Source organism: Corticium candelabrum, chromosome 15 (genome assembly GCF_963422355.1).
Source record: "Corticium candelabrum chromosome 15, ooCorCand1.1, whole genome shotgun sequence".
Classification (NCBI taxonomy): Eukaryota; Metazoa; Porifera; class Homoscleromorpha; order Homosclerophorida; family Plakinidae; genus Corticium; species Corticium candelabrum.
This window is the reverse complement of record NC_085099.1, coordinates 3,492,602-3,505,101: the sequence shown is the minus strand read 5'-3', so window position 1 is coordinate 3,505,101 and position 12,500 is coordinate 3,492,602. Positions and strand designations below refer to the sequence as shown.

The 12,500-nt window shown below is 40.5% G+C and overlaps 1 protein-coding gene and 3 long non-coding RNA genes across 5 annotated transcripts in view; 2 read left to right on the top strand and 2 right to left on the bottom strand.

The window, feature by feature from the left end:
* Positions 1-127, bottom strand: part of LOC134191346 (achacin-like) — a 7,681-nt gene extending 7,554 nt beyond the window's left edge. Inside the window, exon 1 of the mRNA XM_062659954.1 lies at positions 1-127. This exon is cut by the window's left edge and continues 701 nt beyond it. The gene's annotated coding sequence lies outside the window, so the exon portion shown is untranslated.
* Positions 128-949: 822 nt separating this feature from the next.
* Positions 950-2,482, bottom strand: LOC134191146 (uncharacterized). 2 transcript variants are annotated; one of them, XR_009971723.1, is made up of 5 exons: positions 2,168-2,482; positions 1,844-1,983; positions 1,708-1,771; positions 1,520-1,636; positions 950-1,445 (listed from the first exon to the last, which is right to left on the bottom strand). It is a non-coding gene; the product is annotated as an uncharacterized LOC134191146 (long non-coding RNA). The 2 variants fall into 2 exon arrangements; XR_009971724.1 differs by having other exon boundaries at positions 1,520-1,735.
* A 2,368-nt stretch (positions 2,483-4,850) lies between these two features.
* On the top strand, positions 4,851-9,981 carry LOC134191460 (uncharacterized). Its single transcript, XR_009971796.1, has 4 exons — positions 4,851-5,030; positions 7,421-7,561; positions 9,500-9,586; positions 9,671-9,981. It is a non-coding gene; the product is annotated as an uncharacterized LOC134191460 (long non-coding RNA).
* A 299-nt stretch (positions 9,982-10,280) lies between these two features.
* LOC134191626 (uncharacterized) lies at positions 10,281-12,110 on the top strand. Its single transcript, XR_009971818.1, has 3 exons — positions 10,281-10,523; positions 11,494-11,557; positions 11,886-12,110. It is a non-coding gene; the product is annotated as an uncharacterized LOC134191626 (long non-coding RNA).
* Positions 12,111-12,500: the final 390 nt, after the last annotated feature.

The window sequence follows — 12,500 nt, the reverse complement described above, 5'->3', positions numbered from 1 at the left end:
ATTGTTTTCCGGTTTCTACCCTGACCCTTGACGTCACAGGGACGAAATCATGCACAGCGAAACGTAGCCTCGAACTTCTTGACCAGAGAGCGCGCTCTAGTCTGGACCAAAACGATATTAAAATGATTTCAGAAGTACCTAGCAGAAGCGGTAGTCTTAAGCCTGGTTCACAATATTGACGCCGACGGCGACGTTGACGTCGACAATAGAAATGAATCCTATTTCACACGGCCGTTACGGCAGCGCAACTTAGTTTGCACGTGCTCAGTCACGTGGAATTGCGCTATCGCCAACATACCATCACTTCCTGTGAAACGTTTTCCATTCCTTCTCCTATGTCTGAAAGACAATAAGCGAACAACGTGCAAGAAAGTAAGTGCAGACGTTCATACCATAACTCTATAGATTGTAAGTCTCATAGCACGTTTCCAAATGAGTCACACTTCCATGATAACTACAGAGGTCGTTTTCACTGTTATCTCACATCTCCGGGTTTTTGCAGATATAACAATTATCGCAAACAAGACTCATGTGTGATACCACAGCCACCGTCGCTCGGCTTTTGTGTACGCCTCGTAGAAATAACGATACAGTTGCGAGTCTTTCGACACGTGACTTGGCTCCTAGCTGCCTGAAAATGTGGAAAGCTGAGACTGAACTCGTCTACAAGGGTGCTTCCACCTTGTTTCTCGATGCAAAAGGTGCAGTTACTTTATCCAAACGCAGGGCAACGGCCAGCCGATGAGGAAACAAAAAGAACGGAGATCATGCATGAGACATCGTCGTCGACATGCACGAACCTCTCTGCTGGGAAACAACAGTATGAAACACGTCATACAGCCGACGATTGCAAACACAGACACATGCTGCCACTCACGTCCGCAAGCCATATGAAGGAATTGACGGCGAGGACAGGCTAGCGTACACATGTACACAAGACTAGATGGTCTCCTGGAGAACTTAATTTGCAAGGATCGACTGCAGGTTGGTACGAGCGACGACCTAATCAACGTCAGAGACAGGGAACGCGGACAAATAAGTTATGGTGACACGAGAACGGAAGCATGGTCATTTTATACTAAAGTAGCACTAAAATATGACAAGCTGGCTAGGTCACGTGCCTAGAGAAATTATTCTTAGCAACTTGAAATGTAAGTAAAATCATATCTATGGTAAAATAAACTTTGCCACAAAAACTTGCTAATGGTGTACCAACACTGGTTCCTTGAATTTGAATGGTACACGTGTAGCAGTTCTTTACCTCATCACTCTCTCATGCCCTTTCCTTACTCCATACACTACATAAGATGTATACAAAAACAGTTAACCAGTATACAAGTGTTGTCAGTCTAGTCTATGGATATGGCACATCACATCCTTTCCGTACGAGAGCTTCGCAGGTTATGTGCCCCCAGGTTCAATCAAGAGGACGTCAGTACAAATGTCTAGACCACAAAAACAGGATTCTCCAGTTGTACAAGATAGATGTTGGAGCAGATAATGTTTCTGTGCATCCTACCAATTTCTGTGTCCGCTGCCATCTAGTGATGCATTGATTTACAAAGAGGCAAGGAGCCTCTATTCTTGTACCTTTCTGCAGAGAGTGGATAGTACACTCAGAAAACTGCAACACCTGCTGCAGTTGTCAGCAACAGAAGAAATAAGGAAGACCACCCAAAAATTGAAAAAGAATCAGGTTGTTCTCACAGGTCAGTCAGCAATCAAATTGACTGATCTAATTCAACAAATAGAAACAGTAGCACCAGAATCCCTATGTTCAGAAGACTTTATTCAAGCAATCCAACTATCATCTCATTTCATCCAATTTGAGTCAGTTCTGTACCTGTTTGACTTGTTCAAGTGCACCCTGTGTGAAAAGTTGTCAACATCCCAGTTGAACTCCAATGCAACCATTTAATGTGCAAGTGTGCCATTCCACATTTGCATTAGTCTCCCTTGTATGACTGTCCCCAGTGCCAGCAGCTATACAAGAAGCACATCTAGAGCCCACCATTAGCATCACTACAGTAGAGATGGTCATGCCAGAGGTCACACAGCATCGGCCAATAGTCAAAAAGCGAAAGGCAGAAACTACAATTTGCATCTTTGATGGCGGTAGAGGTCTGTAGAATGCGCTGTGAGTAAGAATAAAAACAAACAAACAAACCTGACTCCGCCGTCTTTGGGTCTCGATTCTTCCATTACGGCGAGGCGTACATCGGTAGGATCTCCCACGAACTGAATTCTAGTAGCACAAATAACTGAATTACAGCGAAAGTCCTCACAAAACCCGGAGAATGCGGCAAAACGGGAGGACGAGAAATGTGTCGTTTCACATGCTACAAAGGCCTTCGAGATTTCCAGAGATCTTCTTCAGATAGCGACACTACCCGATTGTGTGGTCATACCCTAAAATACAGCCTAGGCTTTCTGCAGTATCTGTGTGCAAACGCTGATTCACGTCACTTGAGCAGAAACCGGTCATTTTTAACTGAGCATGCGCAACAACTAAGTTGGGTCAGTGGGTCTTTTGGCCATTTCAAATTTCAAATTTTCAAATTTTTAATTTAAGTTTTCAAATTTTAATTTTTTAATTTTTAAATTTTCAATTTCTAATTTTTTTACATAAGGTTTTTATTTTTAAAAAATTTGCATTACATTTTCAAATTTTAATTTTTAAGAAATCAAAATTTCAAATTTTATTATTTCAAATTTGTAAATTTTTAGGTTCAGTATAGTAGAAATTGCTTTAAAGTTGCGCGGTCTGGCATAGTTGAAACGGCCGTGAACTCAACGCAGTAGGAAGTCGTTTTTCATTCCAACACGTGCTCTGATTGGAGGGGCGCAGTGAATCTTCGACGACTGCCTTTTAGGGCGATCTCTTGCAATTTCCGCTCTAACGAGAAGGGAATCTCCCTTTCCCCAAAAAATCAATCTCAGGTGCCATCAGCCATTGCTGATGAGCACAGTACATATGAATGGTATATAAATTTATCTATTACCACATAGAATTCTAACAATTGCAACAGTCTAGCTAAATCTAAACTCAACAAATTTAGTAACTATACTGAAACTCGTTCAAACTCTGTTAGGCTACTCTAGATTAACTACCATTTATACACGCAGTACACAGCAACTAAAAAACAGTGATGCCTGGTTTGCTGTTCTACACATGCGCGCGTACGTACGTGCCTCCATCACCTCTGGACTTGAATCTTGAGCTTCTGTCCATGCAGATGGCTCTCTTGTCACTGCAGACCTGCCGAACGACGTCGTAAAGTACCTCGGGTATGCAATACATGACTTACTTGCTTGCCCAGCTTTGTCAATTCGTCCAAGCTACGTATACGGAGAGTCACGCAGAGTCGTCCTCACTGGACCTTCATGTTGTAGCGAATGCAGAGACAGCGGGCAATGTCGGCCACTTGTAACTTGCCACAGCTCTACGCACTGCTGACACCCAATTGCAAGCCACTGCCGACAGCAGGTTGTGATGTTTGCCGGAGGTCTTGTACAGCGGTGGCATATGTGGCACTGGGAGAAGCTTCGCTGTCGTTTCTGCCAGTCTTCTCGTGCGTCTTAGGTAGCAGCCTCGTTCACAGCGACGGTGCGATCATGACGGCGCAGAGTCAACCGAGTCTGCATGAGCTATATAGCTATATCCGAGGTACTTGGCCAGCAGCACACGACGTCGTCCGGCGTAAGCAGGTCTGCAGTGACAAGAGAGTCATCCGCAAGGACGGAAGCTCAAGATTCAAGTCCAGAGGTGATGGAGGCACGTACGCGCGCATGTGTAGAACAGCAAACCAGGCATCTTTGTTTCTAGTTGCTGTGTACTGCGTGTATAAATGGTAGTTAATCTAGAGTAGCCTAACAGAGTTTGAACGAGTTTCAGTATAGTTACTAAATTTGTTGAGTTTTAGATTTAGCTAGACTGTTGCAATTTTTAGAATTCTATGTGGTAATAGATAAATTTATATACCATGCATATGTACTGTGCTCATCAGCAATGGCTGATGGCACCTGAGATTGATTATTTTTTGGGGAGAGGGAGATTCCCTTCTCGTTAGAGCGGAAATTGCAAGAGATCGCCCTAAAAGGCAGTCGTCGAAGATTCACTGCGCCCCTTCCAATCAGCAGCACGTGTTGGAATGAAAAACGACTTCCAACTGCGTTGAGTTATGACTAGGGCACGCGTTCCACCAGACTCCCTGCTGCGTAATTCGCACAAGGCTGTTTCATTTTTCGTTCTTGCTGCGTTCGTTTTTCGCTTTTGCTGCGTTCAATTTTTATTCTTGCTGCGTTCATTTTCGTTCTTTCCACGTTCAATTCTTTTGACATTCAACTCAACCAAATATAATCAAAGATAGAAACTTGAAGATAGAACAACGAAAAATGAAAAATGAAAAATTAAAATCAAAAATGAAAAATAAAAATTTGCTTGCCGAATTAATTTTTTTCAGCAAAATAATTGAAAACCTTTGACAAAAAATTGAAAATAAAAAATGAAAAATAAAAATTGAAATTTGAAAATTGAAAATTGAAAATTAAAAATTGAAATGGCCGTGACCCTCCCAGACCCGTGTAGCGCCGATTCAAAATCGTCCTCCACGGGTCTGGGATGGTACCGCTTCTTCTCAATATATTGCGGTTGGTCCTAGGACCAGCATTACTGTTAAGTATCATAATTGCATACCTTTCAATTACGGCTGTAATACAAGAACAGCGAAGACATGCCGTGCTAGGCGCACCGCACTGCACGAGGTACTTTTGTGTTCGCTGTTTTATCGTTTGTGTGTTAGCTCTGCATGTTGTATCTTTAGCTAACGTGTATGTGACGCTATGAAACACCTTTTTACTAGTGGAGTCGCAGACGCGATCGGCTTGTGCAGACGTAATCATGGATTCGTTGTGAGCATAGAGCTGGTTTGACACGTATGGCGTTGAATTCGTTGTTGAGAAGTTACTTGAAGCACTGCTTAGCATCTGTCTTCGGCAAAAACCCGACGAAACAGCCACGAACTCGGAAGGTCAGTCTAAACTATAGAGCGTAGAAATGTTTCTTATATGGCTAGTAATTTTTGCCGTGTCACTGCCTAGACTACTTTCAGAACCTTGGGATGAACTTACACAACTGGTACATGTAGGCAGTATTAGCAGGGGCCCTCTTTATCGATCACAACAAATTATGTCGTAAATATAACAAGCAATTCTCTGTGACGCGCGCGCAGTTGGCATCCAGTTCACCATGTCTACGCGGGAATGTGCATTGGATGTAGAGAGTCGTCTACGCTTTGCACTGCAACATCAGCTAAACTTTCAGGATTTTAGGAAAGGACAGCTTGAGGCTACAAGTGCAGTGTTGAGAGGAAGAGATGTTGTTGTAAAGATGCCAACATCTGGAGGGAAGTCGCTGGCGTACGTACGTTTTGCCTTGTCTTTGCTCGCCAGACCTCACCATCGTCATTAGTTTCGATGGCATGTTTGTAAAGTTCAAATTGGAGCGGGAGACATGTTTCTGTAGTTAGAATAGATTCAGAACGAGATGAACAACTACTCACTAAACTGAAATCATTAGATTATAAGCTAGGTGAGACTGTGGCAATTTTCAGTTAGGATACCAACTAATCACAGATATGTTATTTCCGATAGTCTTCACTTCACCAGAAGCAATCTCTTCAGCTTTCTGGCGATCGAGTTTAGCTAATGACTTGTTTCATTTAGTTTCATTTGTCGCATTAGATGAAGCTCACTGTGTGAGACTGTGGGGAAGAGACTTCAGACCATCCTATCTTGACATCAAATTTTTTCGTGCACTGTTTCCTTTTGTCTCTATGATGGCATGTACTTTCTGCAACATTACCTCCTTCTCTTGAATTTCTTGTCTCTCGTGACATTGGTCTTTGTAGACCCTCTAGACCGCTCTAACATTTTTTTATGCTGTAAAGAGGAAGCAGGGCTTGTCTATTGATTTATCACCCCTTGTTTCAAATCTGAAATCTGCTACTTGTTCCAAACAAGTTTCTAAGACTGTCATTTTTTGTTGTACAAAAGATTCTTGTTACAGCGTATATAAACATTTGTGGAAGAATGTTGTGTCATCCAAGAGAGATTGGTTTGGAATATACCATGCTTCAATGAGTGAGGCTGGAAATCATCAGGAGCATCAGGAGCGGTTCAAGCAGTCACATATGTGTGTCATGATTGCCACTACTGCTTTTAGCTTAGGGGTGGATGTATCAGACATAGCATCAGTTATATTGTATGGTTGTCCACCAGATGGACTTACATGTAGTCAGCTGTCAGGGTGTGGTGGTAGAAATCACGACTTGATTTGCAAGCGTCTGCTGCTGCTGTACTCGCCAGGGGAGTTGAAAGATGTTGACCACTTTATGCAGACAGCATGTTCAGAAGAAATTTGTCTTCGAGATCTCTTAGTGAGATCAGTACTTGAAAATCAGAAGACCTTGATGCTAACCCAGATGAATGGTGCTCTGTGTGTGCTGATGGTACTATGCCAACAGTCTACGTTACAATCGCAAGCGGCGTGCACACATCAGCTGAAAGGCAACCTCCCAAATTAGCTGCTAGGAGATCTAGAGTAAGGACACAACAGAAGGCAACTTTAAGGAAGGAGTTGTTGATGCTAAGATCTGGCCTAGCAGAATGTCAGTATTTTATGAAAGAAATCTGCAGTAATACCACTGCAGTTGGTTGACGGTACAGTAAAGAACAGTTTACATATACGAAGTGTAAGTGACTTAATGTTGCTGGGTCTGTCTGGCACTGTTGCACAAAATTTTTTGAAGTGTTAAATGGGGTAGCGTCAGTTGGTGGTATAAGGCCTGTTTCCGTGCAGCCTCTATGTGATGTTAGTAATACTATATAATATGTCAGGATGTGTAATTATATAACAATACACAATAAGATGTGTCAGCAGAGGTAACAGCTAGTTCTACACAATTATTGTATTCTTCCTAATTACATTCGGTTTTAGCTCCTTGTGTCTGTTCGTCTGTTTAAAGATCATATATATGTAATAAGTCTAAATTACTCAACAAGACTCTAAACTATGTAGAGCTTATTTAAATAGAACTGACAGCTGTCAGGACAATATTTATGTCATTGAGCTACTAAGCACCCTGGATAAACAGAAGCACTACAGAGTTACAAAGAGGTAATGCTGTTATTGTTACTAAATTTAATAAATATTGTTACAAAAGAGGTAATGTAAGACATAATTTAAATTTTACTGACATATCACTTTGGTGTTGCAATGGTGCACATCAGTTTGTACAGGTATGCTGTACATAAATTTAAAAATCTTGCCACACACTTTCAGTAATCTCAATGTCCTTCATATCATTATGGTATTCTCTGTCATCACATTCAAAGTCTTCTATTGTTTTGTTTTTTTCAGAAACTTTGATCTTGATCCAGTGCTTTCCAATTGCCACATTCCACCCAATATCAAATGGTCGTTCAAATGGTTGAGAAGATTGAATGTGCCGGCCTGGTATCTTTGTAGTAACTCTGTTCTCTAACAACTTAGTCATTTCTGGTATGTCATTTTGGGAGGGAGTCTCCGTGCGAGTTCCATCATGTACTGAAATATTCAATTCTGTGTCGCACAAAATTGCTTCTTCATGCAGTTGCTGTTATGCTAGGCTAATGGTTGTGAGATGCTCCTCTGTGACATTGGCACCTGAGAAACGAAGGGCAAACTTTTAGAATTAAATTGTTGTGTTTGATTGTCATGTCTATGGGCTTGCCTTTTCCTGGACGTCCAGACACATTAACTGTTCTGTTGTGGATGACTATGTAGGCCATTTGCTCTGAAAAGTTGCTTTTTAAGTTGGCAAGTAGGTTGGCAGCTTCATGGCTGTAGTTCGTTCTTTTTGTTGCAAGGAAGTACACCAGCCACCATCGCCACTGGGCAATAATGCTAGGCCATCATCATACCTGATTGCATTTCTGAGGTCATGGTATAGCAGGGATGCATGCAGGTAGCACCTATTACGATTGAATAGATGACCTGCTTCTACCTGATCATGATCTCTTGGGACAGCCACTACTTCTTTAACAAAGTCGCTTGCTTTGACTCTCTGCTGCTGATGGTGGTTGTTGATCAGGGTTCTGGATTCCAAGGAAGCAAGTTAAAGAGGCAACTAGGGTATGCTTCCATGACATGATGTTGAAATTCGTCTGATTGTTGGAACTGCTTGGCATGTTTGTCAACTTTCTTATGATTCAAGAGCACCTTTAGTGATTATAGTGATCCGCTTTCAGTTTCATTACCCCAGAAAGAATGAAGATAACAGGAACACTTTCCCATAGAAAGTGGAAATCACCTGGGTTTTCTTTTGCCCAGACTAGTTGTTCTAGTGTCGAATTGTAATTAATCCTGCGCCGTTTTGGCTCCTCTAACTAATGGTGACACACGTTGCTTGATCTCCAACTACACATTGTTGTGTGTCTCCTGTTAGACCCATATCTTTAGCAAACTGCAGCAGTATGTGAATATTATTATCAATTAAGCTTTAATCCATGTCCAGAAGAGCCAGTGGTTGGATTTCACTTTTTCTGTTTGGTAGTTACTTCTCTTATCTGGGGCAAGTGATTTTAGATGGTGAAAGCAATTGAAGTGGGTAGTTAAAACTTTCATTACTGCATGTTGTGCACTTTCTCTGAACAGTTGCTCATCTTCATTATTTGGAAGCAGTAATTCGGGGTGTAAGTTTCCTCTTGAACCTTGTGGTGCATCTCCCTTTTCTCAATGTCTGGCGGTGGCAACTTGTCTATTCTGACTGCAAGTCTACTAGTGAAATTTCAGGTTTCGGTGTGTCAGTGTAGTCGCTCATGACGAATTTTCTTCTGGAAGTTGACATTGTCAAAAACAAGAATCCAGTGCCCTTCTTTCAGTTTGGAATTTTGTTTTGTTTCTTTGGCTAGCCTTTTCACCCACTCCATAGAATGCTGATAGCTAAGACATATGCCAAGGTGGTTAAGGCTGGTTATCACATTTTTTGTATACTGCTCTGGCAATGAGCATGAGACTCACTAGTAATTGCAGTCCTTTAATTTTATGGTTGTTCCTTTTAGCTAGAATGGATATGGCTGTGATACTATGGATGTTGTGAATGGGATGTGCCTGTGCTGAGTCTTCACCAGGAGAGCTGAGAGTTGACATAATACCAAGAAGATGGGGTGAATGCTTTGAAAACTGATCACTGAGCATAGAAAGGCTAAACTCAGACAGCATTTTACGTGTGCTGGGACCATCAGTAAGAGCACCTCCACCTTGACACAGTGCATCAATGTATTGTTTGAGGATTTTACCTACTTTGTCCACTGGAATGGAACTAAAGCTAGGTTTTCTTTTAAGATGCTTCCGTGCTTGTTTCTCTGTTGCCAATTGTGCTTCTAGTTTCTTTATTTTATCGAGTTTAGTTTTTCCTGTTCTGAGTTGTTGTTATAACTCAATGATTTGGTGTTGTAGCTGTTCATGAGTCATCTCATCTGATTGTGAGTGCTGAACTTTTCTTGGTGGCTCAAGAGTGGCATCACCTATATCTTTAAGGCCGAAGTAAGCATAGAGCCTTGTCTTTTTGCCTGAACTAGACAGTCTAATCCTGTGTTTTTTTCTTTTAATCTCACCATGTCGTCTAAGGTGGTCATTGAGACGTGTGAGGATATCTTGAGGCAGAACAAAGTCATCTACAGAAGATGCGGAATAATTGGACTGTAGCCTGTGTAAAACCGGAACAGAACGTATTTGATTAGATGATTAGGTGGTACTTCCAGCACTGACTGGTTGTTGATCTTATGACTGACCATTGTGAACAGAAACGATGGAATCCAGTGGATCAGACAACGTGAGTTGCAGAAGCCTGGCGTACTTCTAGAGCCATGTATAGATAGAAGTAAAGAACTCAGCTGGAAAAAGCGTGTGATCCGTATGTTATATGATAAGTTTCTGTTGTGGAGGCGGGCGTAGCAAGTCTCTAGAGTTAGCGTTCACGCACGTCATGTTCTTTTGTTTGGGGTTGAATTCTTACCTCCGTCAGTTTCCAGTGATGTTCATCTTGCCGACTTGATGCAGCCACTTACCTGAGCCAGCCTGCATAATGAAGGCGTGGCTGTGGAGAGTGGGCGGAGCCGTGCCTAGCCTATCATGGTCCAGGAGAACCGACGTCCGGCGCGGGCGAATTATTTTCGGCCGCGGTTTGGACTTTGCCTCCGGAGCGAACAGTGGGCTGGTAGTACGAGGCTAGCGGCGCGGCTCCTCCCATAGAGCATGTTTGGTAGCCGCTAGACATGTTGCAGTTTTAGTTTCTACGGAAACGACATGCCGATCTATTGCGCATTCTTTGAGTATTAACTACAACGCTTATTTCAAATGGGGCCCTAGTGTTGAACTCGAAGTCATGTTTGCCTCATAAATCGACGTTTAAGAAAGCAATGGAATAACAGAAGGCACAATCATCTGATTCGACGATTGTTTGAGAGCTAAATCTATTATGGTACGTGATGCAGTTACGTTTTCTTCTATACTAATATTAATAATTAATTTATAATTTATAAACGCAATATATTTCTTTCATGTAATATGACATGATTAAGTAATGATTTAGAATTGCTAACACAAACAGTGGTTTAGGTAGGGTGTAATTTAGTCAGTTCTAGTTAGTGTTCTCGACAGATGCTTGAATAAATACTACTGTAATTATATTAATAACTTAAGTTAAATAATTTTAATTAGCAGTAATCTGTGTTGCTCGCACATATCTACATGAAGGGTATTATTACAATGACATTCTATCACTGAATATGTCACATTACATATCATATTATGCATGTGCATGTCGCTCACAACCACATCAGTCTGATCAGGAAAGTCATTGCGAGCATTCGAAGCAAATTCTACTTCAGATGTGTTTAGATCATCATGGTTATCTATACAGAAGACATGTCATTGTTGATGATGAATTTATGAATTATTTAATTAGATCTTAGAAGCATCATTGTCTCCAAGTGCTAGCTGTTGGTTGTAATGACCTGCAATGAAGTCCAGCCACTTAATTAAAATTAACAATACTTACTTGCACTCTATCCAAATCTCAAGATTACCAGAACCACCAGTAGTGTGACTGTCAATCTGCAGCGACAGTACGACATGTGACTTATATATATCTATATATCTATATATATCTATATATCTATATATATATATCTATATATCTATATATATATATATATATATATATATATATATATATATAATATTAACAGGAACTACTGTCAGCAAGGTCATCAGCACCAACAACTTTTAATTCGCTTGTGGCAATATAACGCAAGAATGATTTTAATATATTAGAGAGACTAGCTATAATATATATATATATATATATATATATATATATATATATATATATATATATATACGTATATACCGGTATATATATGTATATATATTTATCTCTCCGCTTGCAGGTCATCCAGAAACTTCTAGCTGCCAACTCCTCACCATGTTTTTCGTAGATGCTCTCATCGACAGGTAGGACAGCTGCTGTCAGTAAGAACACAGGTGTTCTAAAGCAGATATCAATACAAATACTACGTTTGCATGCATGTTTGATTGCCTTTATGCTTTGTATGTAGTCTCATGTAGCCAGCCCTTCTGTTTTTGACTTTTGGTTGGTGGAAAGACTTTCAGAGTCCTTTCTTGCCGTCTAGGCATAAAAAAGGAAGAGGGTCTGGGTACACAAGACTAACCTCTATGCAAGTGTAACTGCATGCATGATCTCTATGTAGCACTAGATTATTGTATAGGTACCGTAATTTTAGTAGGAATTTGTATAATTATTTACATTGTGTATCTGTAGCTCTGTTTGGTAGTCATTCGACATATATGTCTATTGTTGGAGATCAAAGCGTGTATAATGCTGGTGCTACTTATTGATGATTGCAAAGAACTCTGTCAGTGTATTTGAGAACCATGCTAGTTGCCATATGTGCCAGATAGGCATCTACTGATGTTATCTTGGTTTAAAATGAGGGTGATTTTATGTACAACTGTATGTTTTATGTTCCATTCATATTTATATTGACTGACATACATTGAAGTCAAAAATTATGGTTCATATTCATTGCCTTTGACATTGTGACAGCAGGTCTATTGCCTAACTTAATTAATTATGATAGTGGCCTCTTTAACTTAAAATTGATCTTTCGTCTATATTGATTTTCATGTTGTGGTCTTTACAATGAATGAACATTAATGTGTGTTCTGAACACTAGAATTATAGTAACACTGTCTATCATATTCATTAAAACTCAATCTTCACTTATAGACTATTTGCATACAACTTACATACACTTATCTATATCACCCTTTTTGCTAATAATTTGCTACTAAATCAATAGTAGTTACAATGAATGGCAATCAAAACAAACTCAACGAAAGGCAATCATAGCTATGAATGTGTCTGCTGAGGCAA